Here is a 15870-nt window from a genome sequence, read left to right on the forward strand (position 1 = left end):
CATGAAATTTTTAATCCAAACATTCAAAGAAATATAAATTAAAAAGCAATTACACTGTCTTTTCTATCAAATTGACAAGTAATGGAAAATAATAAATGCCATTGCTCACGAAGAGATGAGTGAATGAGTACTCTTACTCTCTGCTGATGAAAATGTAAATTACTACAACTTTTCTGGCTGACAGTTGGACATTAGGTATCTAGAACTGTGTTGTGCAGAGGCTATTTGCATTAAAGATTTCCTTAGTCTCATTCACCACATTAGAAGGGCTCAGTAGACACATATGGCTAGTAGTTACATATTGTATACAGCAGATATAGAACATTTCCATAATCAGAGAATTTTTTATTGACTATCACTCATCAGTAGTTTCAAAATATTTATATCCCCAATAACCCTACTTCTAGGAATGTATTCCAAAGACATTTTAGAAACTTGGGAATCTTCATCAAAGCCTTGAAAACAATAGTAAAAATTCGGAAAAATCCGTCTACAAAACGGAACAGATAATTCACATAATATGTTATGCAGCTTATTAAAATGTTTTTACATTAGTTGATGTCATGGTAATATGCTCATTGTATGCCATTAACTGAACAATTGGGCCATAAAACATTACTTACAGCAAAATTTGCTTTAAAATATTTTAAAATTTATATTGTGAAGTATGATAGTGTTGGCATATTTTTGCAATGTTTTCTATCAGACATACACAGGGTGGGGTGGGTGGGAAAACATTAACCAAATAACTTACATGCATGTATGCATAACCCATGGACATAGACAATAGTGTGTGAAGGCCTGGGGGGGGGGGGCGTGTAGAGAGGGGCAGTGGAGGTGGGGTAGAAGGGGTCAATGGGAAAAAAGAGGACATCTGTAATACATTCAACAATAAAGATTTAAAATAAAAAGTACATTGGTTTGGAATCTGTCTAGCTTTGAACCTCCTTAAGTAATTAGTATTCTGGCCATTTTAGGTGATTAGTTTCATCTGAAATGTGTTGGCTGGTGTATTTAAGTATCATATTGCGTATGTATGAGTAGGGTGTGTGTGTATGAAGACCTGGTAGAATACAGAATTCAACCCAGATGGCTTAAATGAAGAGATTTTTTTTTTATTTAAAAAAAGGAACTACTAGAAGCAGGGGTAGGATTAAAGGAGTAAACTAGGGGTGGTCAGTTTCCCAGAAACTGATCCTACTGAGCAGTCATTACTATTCCTACCGCTATAGGGACAGAAGGCAGAAGTAGTTACCAGAGCCCGATGTGTGCTGGTGCTCTACAGATGGGGCTTCCCAGCAGAAACTTTAATCCTGAGGACATGTTGCAACTACCAAAAGCACAGCACCGAGCCGCAGAGTAGTGGAGAAGGAGCACCCAGATGTCTTTGCTTTTATCCTTGGATCTCCGACTGGAATGTAATGGGAAGTCCATCAACTCTTCTCAAAGTGACCTCTGAGGAGTCAGCTTCCTGAGGCCCAGAGCAGAGCAGAATAGGTCAGAGAATACAGGTGGTTGGAGCGGGAGGCAGGTCGGCAAATGGAGAAGAACCATTTGTGTGTGTGTGTGTGTGTTGTGTGTGTGTATTTATTCATACCTACTTACATGACATGTATATATGCAGCATGTTAAGGGTTGGTATTATATTTACATGAGGTGTGCTACACATATGTATAAGCATTTATCACCTCTTTGCGGGAGATTCCAGCATTTGTACATACACACACAAACATATACATGTGCACACGATGTTTAAGTTCTAATAATTAGAGAATACTGCTAAACTGGTTAGAAAAGAATTCTGGTCTAGACAGGGGACTTCAAAAAATACCTAGGGAACCTTCAGGAAACACTTATTTTAGTTACATGTGCTTTTTCATGCAAGTGAAAGCATAGCAAACAATTTAAATGCCCCTTCTGTTGAAATTCCTTAAAAGCAAAAGCTACGTCTCCTGCCTTCTTATACTTACTAAACTTTTGTACATTGCAGCATGTCTAGGAAATATCAATCATTATAAGAATCAGTGAATCAGTTATCCCACCTTAACTAAAGTTTTTCCCGCTTTAACCAGAGTAGTATAACTTAAGACAAATTCATGTTTTCAGGGAGACTGCATTTAGCACAGTTACCTGAATGAAAAGCACACTGTAAATACTTTGAAATTATTCTCGTTTTCAACCAGTGTTCATGTACTACAAGATCACCTCATGGTTTTGTTTTATAATTTCTTCACAAAGCTGCTTATATGCTCTTCGTAAGAGCTTCACGAGGCAGACAGTAAGGGCGTTAAAGTCATTTCAGAAATGGTGGCTTTGCCTCGGAGAGGTTCAATGATTTTCCTTTTTCTTTCCCTCTTCCGTGACGAGGTAGTGGAATGAAGACAGCATGAAGGGTTTTCACTGAGCCGTGAGCAAGATATTGCTTTTTATGTTTGCTATGTACCTGTGATGAAAAGTTGTTCTCTTAAACTTTTTTTTTTAATTTTATTTTTATTGTTTTGTTTGTAGATGTAGGGAAGTGGGGCAAGAGAATTGTTATTTACCTGTGATTTTTAAAGGTGAGGAAAAAATTGTCATCTATCTACTTTTCTTTTACTTTGCAATACAAATGTCCCCTGAAATTAGACTGAATAAAATTATTTCCAAACGTCACCATTTTCCTCAAGCTCTTAACCTACCCTGGGTTTCTCCCGTCTTGGCAGGTGCCCTTGCTGCCTCTTTACTAAGTCCCTGAAGAACCCCCCCCCCCCCCGGGGGCACGCCCATGGCCATTGTTCTCACCTGCCCCCCCCCCCCCCGCACGCCCCCCGGCCATTGTTCCCACCTGCCCTCCCCGCCCGCCCTCCCCCGGCCATTGTCCTCATCTGCCCCCCCCCCGCACGCCCCCGGCCATTGTTCCCACCTGCCCTCCCCGCCCGCCCTCCCCCGGCCATTGTCCTCACCTGCCCTCCCCGCCCGCCCTCCCCCGGCCATTGTCCTCATCTGCCCCCCCCCCCCGCACGCCCCCGGCCATTGTTCCCACCTGCCCTCCCCGCCCGCCCTCCCCCGGCCATTGTCCTCACCTGCCCCCCCGCCCCCGCACGCCCCCGGCCATTGTTCCCACCTGCCCTCCCCGGGCACGCCCCCGGCCATTGTTCCCACCTGCCCTCCCCGCCCGCCCTCCCCCGGCCATTGTCCTCACCTGCCCCCCCCCCCGCACGCCCCCGGCCATTGTTCCCACCTGCCCCCCCCCCCCCGCACGCCCCCGGCCATTGTTCCCACCTGCCCCCCCCCCCGCACGCCCCCGGCCATTGTTCCCACCTGCCCTCCCCGCCCGCCCTCCCCCAGCCATTGTTCCCACCTGCCCGCCCTCCCCCGGCCATTGTTCCCACCTGCCCCCCCCCCGCACGCCCCCGGCCATTGTTCCCACCTGCCCTCCCCGCCCGCCCTCCCCCGGCCATTGTCCTCACCTGCCCCCCCCCCCCGCCCTCCCCCGGCCATTGTTCCCACCTGCCCCCCCCCCCCGCACGCCCCCGGCCATTGTTCCCACCTGCCCCCCCCCCCCCGCACGCCCCCGGCCATTGTTCCCACCTGCCCCCCCCCCCCGCACGCCCCAGGCCATTGTCCTCACCTGCCCTCCCCGCCCCCCCTCCCCGCCCGTGCACTCACCTCACCTGGCTCGCAGACCTCGCCTTCTCTCGGGCTGACTCCCTGCGCGTTCGCGGCCCAGGGGGCTGACACCAAGAGGAGGGGCCTTTGGGAGGTAATTGGGTTTAGACCAGGCCCTGAGGGTGGGGCCTCCCTGTAGAAAGGGGGAGGCGCGCGCCCTGCCACGTGAGGATGCGGCGGCGAGGCCCTGTTCGCGCGCCCGCTTCGCCAGGTCCCGGCCCCCGCTGTAGCTGCTGGCGCCTCCAGAACTGTGCGATATAAATATTTGTTTCTTAGGCCATCTGGTCCATGGCACATTGTTCTAGCAGCTCCAACTAAAGTACTCAGCTTTATTCCATCCCCTCACCTCCCTTGGGCCTTCGATACAGCAATTTTCTCTAGTTTTAGAAAATGCTTTTCTTTTTCCCTGCAGCCTTTCCTCAGCCTTATCCTAAACAATAGTGGCCAAAGCTTTCATTCCACTAGTGTTCCCCTTCCGTTTTTAAAAATAGCTCATGTCTTTCCTTTTTTATAAAGTAACATATCAGAGTTATCTTATTGGGTCAATTTTTCTCATCAGCTGCTCATTTGAAACCCACCAAAAAAGACTGCTCTTTTCCCCGGCCTCCTTACTGAAATCGAACTCCCAAGCGTCTGAGATGACTTATTACTGGCTTCCCGACCTCTTCTCAGTCCTAGCCTATTGGAAACCTCGGCTCCTTTTTGAAAATTTTGACTACTTTTTTATAGAAACTATCTTCTCCTTTGCTTTTTGCTTCTTTCAGGGGGCAGTCCTCTGCTGGCTCGTCAGTTACTTATTCCTGCGTAATGCACCATCTAAAAACTCAGTGTCTTAAAACAGTGTTATATTTCTCATGAGCCTGTGGGTTGGCCAGGTGGCACTGCCGCGTTAGCCTGGGCTCGCTCGTGTTTGCGTTCAGCTGGCAGGGTAAGGGATGGGCTCTGCTGAGACAGTTTAAATGGCCGGTTTTTAATCCCAGGCTGCTTCACGTCATCATGACTTCAGGGTAGTGCCTGAAGATAGAAGCTTCAAGGCTTCTTGAGGTCTAGACTTTATAACTTGCACAGTACCACACCTGCCACAATCTGTTGGTTGAAGTAAGCACAAAGCAAGCTAAGATTCAGAGTGAGGAAGAGGCCCCATGTCTGGACGGGAGAAAAAGTAAAGTCTCATTTCAAAGGGGCGTCCACACTTAGGCAGGGAAAGTGTGGCTATTGAACAGTCTACTGAAGTTCTTAACTATTGAAAGCTTACTCTCAGTTTTCTATTTTGACTCTCCATTTCTCTTCCCCTTTAAATCTTTCATGCTCCCATTTTCTTACCAGTCTCATCAGCTTTTGACCAATAATTATAATTGTCTCCTAGGATTAACACCTGGATTTGGGTGTCCCAAATTTAAATAGTACAGAAGAGTATTTATTATCTTCATTCCTGATTCCACATTTTCACTTCTCTTCCTGATTTTATGTCTTGATCTGTAACGTTGCATTATCCTCTGTGCAGTTATGCAAACTAAATTTTGGGGGTATCTTTCCTTATCTTCAGGGTTCAGTTGCTCATGTAGTTATGCTGACTAAAAATCTTAAGCATTTGCCCACTCTCATTTTATATATCAAGCTCTGTTTACTCAACTATTATTATTGTAATATTTTTGAGTTTTGAACATTTATTTTTTTGTCACAAACAATATGAATTTATTTTGGAAAATGGGAAATATGGATATACAAAAATACAAAAGAAATTAATCATTCTCTTCTGTGTTCTTGATACTTAGTTCATAATGCTCTTATAACACATACTTTATATGTCTGTGAAGATGTCTGTGAGTGTGAGCTCGAATGTAGAGATCAAATTCTGATATATTCGAGTCAACAGGCTTGCTAAAATGCTGAGCAGATTAGGTTAGAGAAGATGATGATTATGCCAAAGATAATGTTCACATAGACCAATACAACTCAGCTGGGTTCATCATTAAATGAAGGGAGGATGGTTATGGAGAACTGGGGAATTGCTTATTTAGGTGGCTTTTCATAGCAGGGGTAGCAATATTGCCTTCTGTTAACTGGCAAGTTTGATACATGCCCATTAAAATTTTGTTTACTTATCTTGAGGCTCAATCTGAAACCCCACTACTAATTTAGTGCTTTTCAGAAGGTAATTATACCCATTCCCCCCCGACTTTCTAATTTAATTTTTTCAAAGTAAAAGCTTTTATTTTAAAAACAATCACTTCTCTTCATGTAATATGATTTCCAGAAAGCCTTCCCCAAGGTCGCTTTCTTTGACACCTGTATGGTGTTACTTGTGATGACACTGCGATCAGCAGGATGCCTAGGACTTGATATTGGAGAGGTTTGTTCAGCAAGAGGCATAATTGTCTGGATAGGAAATTAAGTGAACATAGAGGTGTGGAAGGAAATAAATGCTAACTATAATTTCCTTCAAATTATGAGGTATTTCTTTTTCTCCCTTTTGCTTTTGCCAAAATGGAAAAGGAAGAAGAACTCAGTAGGGGTGAATGCCAGAAAGGTCGGTGAGAATCTGATGAATAATGAAATAAAGAAAAATAAGAAACTCCACAGATCTTACTTGACAGACTTAAAATGGCAAAAGCAGGGGCATTAGAAGTGAAGACTGTCTTTGCGTACCTAAGTCACTGATTCTCACGGTGCTGAGCATGTGGAGTGAAAGGACCTGGTATTAGCATAGTGACGATGGAGCCTGAAATGTATTTTTTGACATTAGTGTTATATTTGTTTTTAAAGATTTTTTTTTTTTTTTTTATGCCACTAGGTCAATAAGTTCATTACTTCTTTGTCTGAAAAATCTTCATAGAAAATTGTGGCATGGTTTATTAGCTCTGAGGAGCTGTTCCTGAGCTCTGGGGAAGCTTGCCTTCTCAGCTGGCCATCTTCTGGGCACGAGACATTTTGGGACAGTCCTACCTCTTCTTTTTAACTTCTTTCTTAGCCATATTCTTGTAGCCTGAATTCTCTCGTAGAGCAGCGTGAGCTTTCTTCTACACGTACATATGCATGTATATATACATCTCCTTCATCATGTGTGGAGTTGCCTTGTTCTTTATGTACTGGGAGAATTGTTTCTTGTAAACATCGTCATCTTCTTCCGTTAGGTAATGCATGTAATCTGCAATGTTCTCACCCGTGATGTGCTTCCGATGTATTTGTGCCTTGAATTCCTTGCTTTCTGAATCATAACCAGGGAATCCTTTGGTACCATGAGGGATAGACAAGCCTCCATCCACAGCTCCTGTGCGGGCCCCCAAAACTTTATCTCCAGTAGTAGCTCTGGCAAGCCCTGTCATCCTGTATTTGGGTGTGTGGTACTTAACTATTTTTATCCTGGATTACCAAGTGTTTCTGGACATAGTAATCAGTTTTACCTTCTCGCTGTCTTCTAAATTTCACTTGGTATCTCTTGAAGTAGGCCTTATTCTTGAGAACTTGAACACACCCCATCCTGTGGAAGAGAGACCCATGTTCGTGGCTTGCCACAGACCTGCAGGCCCAGCACAGCTCTTGGGGGGTGAAACGGCCTAAACATTGATTTTTAAAAGAACATGTTGTTCTGACATCTCTGTAGATGTTAATGTGAAAATATGACATTTATGTCTCCGAAAATAATGTCAGACTCAGTCTAGTTATAGGAAAAAGTTGCTCTTGTGTTGTCTGATGGATCTTGAGTCTTGTGTATACATGATTTCATAAGCTCGTTGGTTCTAATACAGCAATACAGTATTTTCACCAAAGTAACATCTGTTAGTCCCTTTGCAGTCATCACAGTGGTGTCATCATTTCCATTTATAAGTTTTTGCTGTTTAAGGCTTTTTATAACTGTGCTGTATCAGTTTTCCTTTGTTGTAAAACTTGAAATACCAGTTCTTGGCATCAGATTTTTTTCTTTTTCTTTAAAAATGGACTTGTAGAGAAATTAAAAGTGGTTAAGATGTTGTCGGAGAGAGAGGCAAATTCTCAACTTTGCTTTTTAAACAATAGTTGGAGGAAGCATAGTCATCTCTTCATTTTTCCAAAATTAATTGAATGCCCTTTTTGTGATAGCTTCTTGATAAACCCTGGGGCTCTAATGATGACTAAGATAAGTATCTGCCTTCAAGGAGCTCCCAGTCTGCCAGGGGAGCCTGAAAAGTAAACAGATAATTATACTACAAGGTGATGGGTGATATTATGAGCATGGACATAGAACTGGGAAGCATAAGGACAGGGTTGGCATATCATGCCTAGGGGAAGCAGAAAATAGTATAATATGGTAATCTAAAATGAAATGGGGTCATAAGCAAAACTGTTTTTAAACAGAAATGTGGTTTTCTTTCTTTTAAATGAAGCCACCTTTAACTATCATGTTACATGGAGATTTATTTACATCTGTGGCTTTGGGCGTCCCTGAGTGGAAGGGGTATATGCATTTCTTTCACTCCTCTTGGAGAACTGGGTCACATTCGGTCAAAGGATCACTCTGAGTGGACAAAGAGAATAAAGACACTGTGAGCTGAGAAAGCCCCTTTTTTATTGAATTTATTGGGGTGACATTGGTTAATAAAGTTATGTAGGTTTCAAGTGTACAATTCTATAAGACATCACCTGAATATTGTATCACATGTTCACCACCCAAAGTCAAGTTTCCTTCCGTCAGCATTTACCCGCCCTTTATTTTCTTCTACTTGCCCCACCCCCTTTCCCTCGGTAACCACCATACTGCTGTCTGTGGTTATGAGTGTTTTTGTTTTTTTTGCTTAACCCCTTCCCCTTTCCACCCAACTCCCCAGCCCCACTCCCCTCTGACAGCTGACAGTCTGTTTTCTGTGTCTGAGCCTGTTTCTATTTTGTTTTGTTATTTTATTTTATTTTTTGCACCACCATTTATCCCCTTTATGCCCTCTTCCACCTCCCCCTTTCCCTCCTCCCCCGAAATCACCATACAGTTGTCCATGTCCATAAGTTCTCTCTCTTTTTTTCTTTTCTTTGCTCAGTCCCTCCACCCCTCGCACCCATCCCCCCCACTCCCTCTGAGCTTAATTTGTTCATTAGATTCCACATGTAGGTGAAATCATATGGTATTTGTCCTTCTCTGACTGACTTATTTCACTTACTGTAATACTCTCCAAGTCCATCCATGCCTGTCGCAAAAGGTAAGATTTCCTTCTTTTTTTTTTTTTAGGCAGAGTAGTATTCCATGGTGTAGATGGACCACAGTGTTTTTATCCACTCATCTACTGATGGACACTTGGGCTGCTTCCAAATCACGGCTGTTGTAATCCTGCAATGAACATAGGATAGGGGTGCATATATTCTTTTGAATTAGTGTTTTGGGTTTGTTCAGTTGTATTCCCAGATGTGGAATCTCTGGATTATAAGACAGTTCCATTTTTAATTTTTTGAGGACACTCCACACTGTTTTCCACAGTGACTGCACCAATCTGCATTCCCACCAACAGTGTACGAGGGTTCCCTTTTCTCCACATCTTCAATAACACTTGTTGTTTGATGGTTTATTGATGATACTATTCTGACAAGTGTGAGGTGATGTCTCATTGTGGTTTTAATTTGAATCTCTCTGATGATTAGTGACATTGAGCATCTTTTCATATGTCTATTGGCCATCTGTATGTCCTCTTTGGAGAAGTGTCTATTCAGATACTTTGCCCATTTTTAATTGAATTGTTTGTTTTATGGATGTTGAGTTGTACCAGTTCTTTATAAACATTGGATATCAACTCCTTTGATCTATCATTGGCAAATACATCCATCCTCCCATTCAGTGGGTTTTCTTTTCATTTCATTGATGATGGTTTCCTTTGCTGTGCAAAAACTTTTTTAGTTTGATGTAGTCCCTTTTGTTTATTTTTTTTCTTTTGTTTTACTTGCCTGAGTAGATATATCAGAACAAATATGAGAAAGCCCTTTTCTAGGTGTTCTTTTTTCCTCTATTTAAGGCCTGAATTGTAATAAGTATGTATGGTGCCAGATGGGTAATTGATTTGTCAGGGTGATCACTTCATAAGGTGTATAAATACCTAATCACTGTTGTACACCTGAAACCAATCTAAAAAGTACTGATGATAGATAATGACATAGCTTCTTATCATCAAGATAATCATGGAGAAAAAAATTCTAACAATGCTGCATTTTCCTAAAAATATTTTAATATTTATTTCTTTTGGAATTAGCGTCAGAGTAACTTTTCAGCTAACAAATAATGGTCTTATTTCTTGCAGTCAAATGATTTTTTACCTAGTTTGACCACACCACATCTATCCCATTGCACTGTTAATGAATGACTTTGTGAAAATTAAATCTACTTATATAGGTTGATAATAGACTGACATTGGAATGTTCTTAATTTCGCAAAGCAGTTTTTAAAGTGGATTCCCAAACTTGTCTTGAGGAAGATCAGTATTTGTAGGATAAGTTTCCTTTGAAATTGTGCTTTTAAAAATCGGTAATAATATTTTGTGGTCATATTTTATATAGTATGAATTTGGTCCTATCTTGGTTCTCTACCACAGTTGTGGAAATAAGATAACAATTTCTTTATGTAAATCTTCCATAGGCCATCTTAAAAGAGAAATGAGCCAACGTTCTTTTCTCTTAGTTACATAATAGAGAGATATTCCATCAAATTATTAATTTTTGAGATCAAGGAAGGAAGTAATCAGTTGTATAACTACATTTGGATTATAGTTTTCTTTTTTATGACTTGGAGGGGCTTTTGCGTTATTAAATTTAGCTTATTGGAAATCTTTCCTGGGTAGAGAACTTGATGTGTGAGAAAAGATTAATTATGTTTTATCCAGCTCTGTATCGCCTTGTGAGTTTTTGGTTTATAATTTTTCCTCGCTCTGCTCTCTGACTTTGTTGTGCAGCCAGGAGTTCAAAAGTAGAAATTGAATTCTCCCTCTCGCGAGGACTCTGAGAAATTTAAAGTTGGCTTTCAGCGACTTTGCCAACAAAAAGCCTTCTTACTGATTAGCTCCTTTTTAAAGAAAAAACTTTTAATATGTTTTATTGATTTCTGAGAGAGGAAAGGAGAGGAGGAGAGAGATAGAAACACCAATGATGAGCGAGGCATCGATAGGCAGCCCCCGATGGGGATGAGCTTGCAGCCTGGGCATGTGCCCCGACCGGGAATAGAATTTTGACCTTCTGGTTTGTAGGTTGACGCTCAACCACTGAGCCATGCCGGCCAGGCGAACTAGCTCCTTTTGTTTATCTTACTTGTATAATTATGGTGAGTTAATTGGCATTTTCTTCCTTCCTTGATTTGGTACCAAAAAGTGTTAAAATGAAACTGTTTGATTTGGTACTACTGTGAATGAAATGAAGTTTGTATTACTCTCAAAGCATAAACACCATCATGTGATTGGTATGCCTGTAACCAGGAATTAGGGAACCATTTTACCTTTATTTTCCTTTAAATTCAAATTATTTTAAATGTTTTGCTTCACACTGTAAGCAGAATAATTCTAGTGTAGTTACTTTACACATTTGTTATCACAAATGCCAAAATATTTCATACCTACCTCATGATTAGATTCAGAGAGACAAATGACTTATTTTTGCTGCACTCAGTGCTATCCTATTACCATTTCAATTAATAAACTTAGATTTTTAGCAGGTGTACAGGAACATTGTAAAATTTAAATTTTGACTGATTGCCTTTTAAGTTTTCTTTGACCTGATGAAGAGTGATGTCAGGGACCATGATGTTAGGTTCTCTGCTGTGGAATCTTCTTATATCTTTCTTTTAATCTTGAAAACAAGGAATTTATAGTTAGATAAAATTTATCTGAGGAGATACAACTTGATACAGAATGCCTAGTACGGTGATATAATTATCAAGTAATTTAATAAAATTTTAACTCACAAATGGGTTTATTTTGCATTTTTAGTATTCTAACATTTACTAGGTTGTGATGTGCTGGAAGCCATGTTTTAGATATTTTTAATATGCTGAATAGAGTATATATTAGAATATTCTCTTTGCCAGTTTCTTCTTACCTATTAGCTTTTAGTTTATAGTGAAAGATTGTCAGTATTTCTCTTGATACATTATAAAATTGCTAACGCTTTAGGATAAACAACATATATCTCATCTTATAAAGTAGGTAACGTTTACTAAATGTAAGTCTCATACAAATAAGATTAATTGAAATGCAAATGATAGTTTCCTTTGATTTGGTAGGTATTTGTGAAACATGACCTTGTAAAATATGTGCATTTTTTTCTAAATGTTGTTGTATTTTTTTATGTCACTGTAAGAAGTATAATCCAACAAATACTTATTTAATACCAACTATATATTGCAAAACAGACAAAGCCCCTATAAATGTGCAGCTTACCTTTTAAAGGGAGGAGATATAGAAAGGTAAATACATTTAAAGATGATTGTAAATTGATGTTTCTAAAAAGGAAACAAGCAAAGTGATGATTTCCTTAGGCCCAGAAGGAGTTTATACTTCACTGTGGCTCCTCTTTGGCACTGTACCTACAGTAGCATCCAGAGTTTGTAGCATCTAGAATGTGTGCCCGTGTGTAGTTTGTACATGCCCCTTCAAGGTCTCTAGGGGTTCAGATTCTCTGCCTCAGCAACCCTGAGTCCATGTCCATGGCCTGCCCAGACCCCTTACCTATCCTCTCAAGGGTAGACCATCTGAAGGGTAGCTAACAGGTAGCTGTTCATGGGATAGATGGATGAAGTTTATATGTGTAGGATGGGATGTCTACAGGCATATACATGCAAGGCTTCTTGAGGAATATAATGGAATCATGAGTGGGAAGGAAAGAGAGTAGGCTTAGGGTATGAGGCCTGAAGCAGACTTTTCCTATATTGCCATGTTCAAGTACAGAAATCTTGGGAAATGAATACTTCCCAGGTTGTTATGGAAGTATACATTTGTCAAAGTAATGGGATAGAACATGTTATATTTAACAGTTTGTTGACTCGATATGTAACTTTTCCATATTTAGATATGGAGTATTTGGCCCCCAAGTGTTAATGACATAATATAGAAATACAGTATTACCTTTTGAATTCCATTTTAGATAGGATGGTCAGATAAAATTGTATCTCTCCTGAGGAGATATAATTTGAGTCAAATACCTGGAGCATGGAAATGGGTCACCTATGGAAGAAATTACAGAGATAAACAAATTCCAGGTAGAGTGACTTTGTAGTACAAATGTACAGAGACTCAAGATCAACAATAACCAAAACCTTAGCCTGTATACAGAATGAAGAGTCCTTCAAAGGAGGGGGTGGAAGAAGACAAGGAAAGAGATCTGTAAGAACCAGATTATGCCCTAGCCTGCTATGGAATAGAGTGCATTTTATTCTAAGACCAGTGTGACACTATTGGAGGATTTTAAGTGGTTTTGAGTGGTGGGATTAGAGTTTGACAGAAAGTAAATAAATTATCTTTTGGAAGTAGATCCACCATTTTCTGATGGATTGTATGTGGGCGGTGAGAGAGAGAAAAGACTCAAGAATGACTCTTAAGATTTTTGGTTTGAGAAACTGAACGGATAGTTGTTACACTTGCTGAAATGGAGTACCCTGTGAGAGGGACACATTTTTGGTGGAGGCCAGAAGACCGTTCTATTGTGAACATAGTTTGAGATACTGTTAGACAAATAGAGATGTCAAGCATATAATCATATATCCAAGACTAGAACTCGGGGGGTCAGTGTGGACTCTCTCTCGAATAAATCACACTCTTCCAGTGCCTCAGAGCATTTGTTTCAGTTATGCCTTCTGTCTGGAATATTCTGTCCGTGCCCTTTGCCTGATTTTATTCTCAGCTTAAATACCAATCTATCTAAATTATTACCTCCACTTTTATTCTCAATCTCAGTATTGTGTTTTGTATCTTTTTTATAATTTGCAAACTTATTTTCACTGTTTTCTCTCCTTTAGAAGAAGGACTTTGCTTCTCTCACCTTCTAGCCAATGTCTAGGATAATACCTGTCACTTAATAGATATTCAGTAAATACTTGAATGAGTGAATGACTGTATGAGCAGGGTCACGGTTTGCTTACAAGGAAAGACAAGGTGTTTGGGGTAGATCGGAATAAGAGATGGACTCCCACTCCCCAAAGGATTGAGGGATCTTGAGTAAGAAGAATGGTTCATGTTCAGTTAAGCACTTGCTGTGTGTTAGGCACTGTGCAGAGCGTTTTATAAAAATCTCATTTATACTTAGAACTGTTCTATATGGTAGCTACTGTTTTTCTCTTCATTTTGCAGATAAGGAAACTAAGGTTCAAAGAGGCAAAGTTGATGAAAATTACACAGCCATATTTAAAGCCCAAGTATGATTCCACCGCCTGCTCTTAACCATTACATAGCACAGAAGGCTCAAGCGGCAGTGCCGTAGGTTGGTTAGTTTCCTTGTGGAGCTCTTGAAGGAGGTTCTGATAAGCTCCATGGACTTGTCCACAGTACCACTCAGCAGCCTTTTGGTGTCAGGATGCAGAGATAACATCACTGTTCCAACAAAATGACTCCACCGTATATATATATATATATATATATATATATATATATATATATTCCTTGAGGAAAGGACAAATGTCACTCCTTGCATACCTCTTCCTATGAAGCTGCCACCCACAAACAACAGAGTGGAGAGAGGTCCCCAGGAGCAAGGCCCTGACCCACTTCAGCTCACAGACAGGCCTCCTCCTTTCCAGTTAGCCACAGGCAAGACAGCCAGACCCACTCAATAGCGACCCATGTTCTTAGTGGCCAGTGTGTGTGTGGGGGGCGGGGGGAGTTAGAGAGGAGCAAGGGTGGATGCTGAGACTAAAAGGAAAAGGCTGCGAGTCTCATCGTTGTTGGTCTTTAGGGATAAAGCTGCTCCCTAGCCCTCCTTTCTTCCTCCTCTTCCTGTTGGTAAATAAGCTCCTAAGAGCAGAATCTAGATTTTTCTCTCATTTTAATGAACCCTTTTGCCTTTCATATTCTGTTTGTTAAACTGAATCCCATCAGCAAAGGGAGAAATCTATGACATGGAATTTACGGATTAATAAGAAGATGCGTCTAGGAATGTGATAGACCAGAGGAACCTGAGTATCTTCTTAGCTCCCTATTTTTGGCCACTCAGTTTCCAGAACCTAGAAAGGGCCTGTAGCAGCACTTTTTCACTTATACCAGCTACACGTTTGCCTTTGCCTGTATAACTGTCGGCTCTGACAGTTTTGGTCAAGAAAAATGACATTCTAAAGTTGAGATGAATGAAAATGAGTGGCAAATATTAGTATATGTACAGAGGGTTATACAGCCTTTATTTCAATTAATAGTATACTAATAGAAACAGGATTTCATTATCTAAGTAGGGAAATTGAATAGATGTGAATTAAAAATAAGAATTAAAATTCTCTCTACAGAGACAGGATAAGAGTATGCCATACACTTACAAAACCTCTTTTTTGTAACTTGCAAATGTAATGAAATATTTTCTAAGGTGATATTGTAAGCCCTTCCTAAATAAGACCCAATTTGGGAAAAATAACTTGGATTATTTAAAATTAATATATAGAGTATTAAAACAAGTATTCAATTACTAAAAGCTTCTCAAATGAATGCCAGACAGGCAGACTACTTTGCATACTTAGCAGCAAAGATTTTTACTCTAAAGTAACCCTAATAATTTTAATTACAAAGCTGATCAAATTCTGACTAATCCTTGGACTCTAAAAATATGGTATGGCTGAGGTTTTGAATGGAACAAATGTGCTAAGCAGGTAATCAAGCAGACTGACTTCGAGCCTGTGTATAAAAGAAAAGTAGAGATAGCAATTATTTCTCAGTATGAATAGTAGAAAAATTATAGTCCCTGACAGTCAATTTATGCTCGGTATTGTGGCATTTTGTTAATTATTCCTACTTGGGATTATATGTTGGGTTTGTGGCTTCAAAATAAAGACACTGAAATGTCATGTTGTCAATGTGCTCAGAAACTCATCTGTTTGAGGTTTGAGGTGTTAAATCTTTGTGGTAAGAAAAATTTTAAAAGTCTGTATTTAAATGTTTGCCTTTTTTTTTTCCGGCTATTACACTGGATGATCACTCCTATCCATTTGACCATGATTAGGATAAAGCTTATATTTCCACTATTTCTGGTAGCTAAATTCTCAAGTTGGACCTACATTACATTGGCCCTTGCATGGAAATAGGTCATATT

The 15870-nt window shown here is 40.4% G+C and overlaps 1 protein-coding gene and 1 pseudogene across 2 annotated transcripts in view; one reads left to right on the plus strand and one right to left on the minus strand.

The window, feature by feature from the left end:
- The window catches only part of FER (FER tyrosine kinase), a 313312-nt gene that overhangs the window by 177327 nt on the left and 120115 nt on the right, over positions 1-15870 (plus strand). The window lies entirely within an intron of this gene.
- On the minus strand, positions 6479-6974 carry LOC148093502 (large ribosomal subunit protein uL18 pseudogene; annotated as a pseudogene).

This window comes from Miniopterus natalensis, chromosome 3 (genome assembly GCF_054644295.1).
Source record: "Miniopterus natalensis isolate mMinNat1 chromosome 3, mMinNat1.hap1, whole genome shotgun sequence".
Classification (NCBI taxonomy): Eukaryota; Metazoa; Chordata; class Mammalia; order Chiroptera; family Miniopteridae; genus Miniopterus; species Miniopterus natalensis.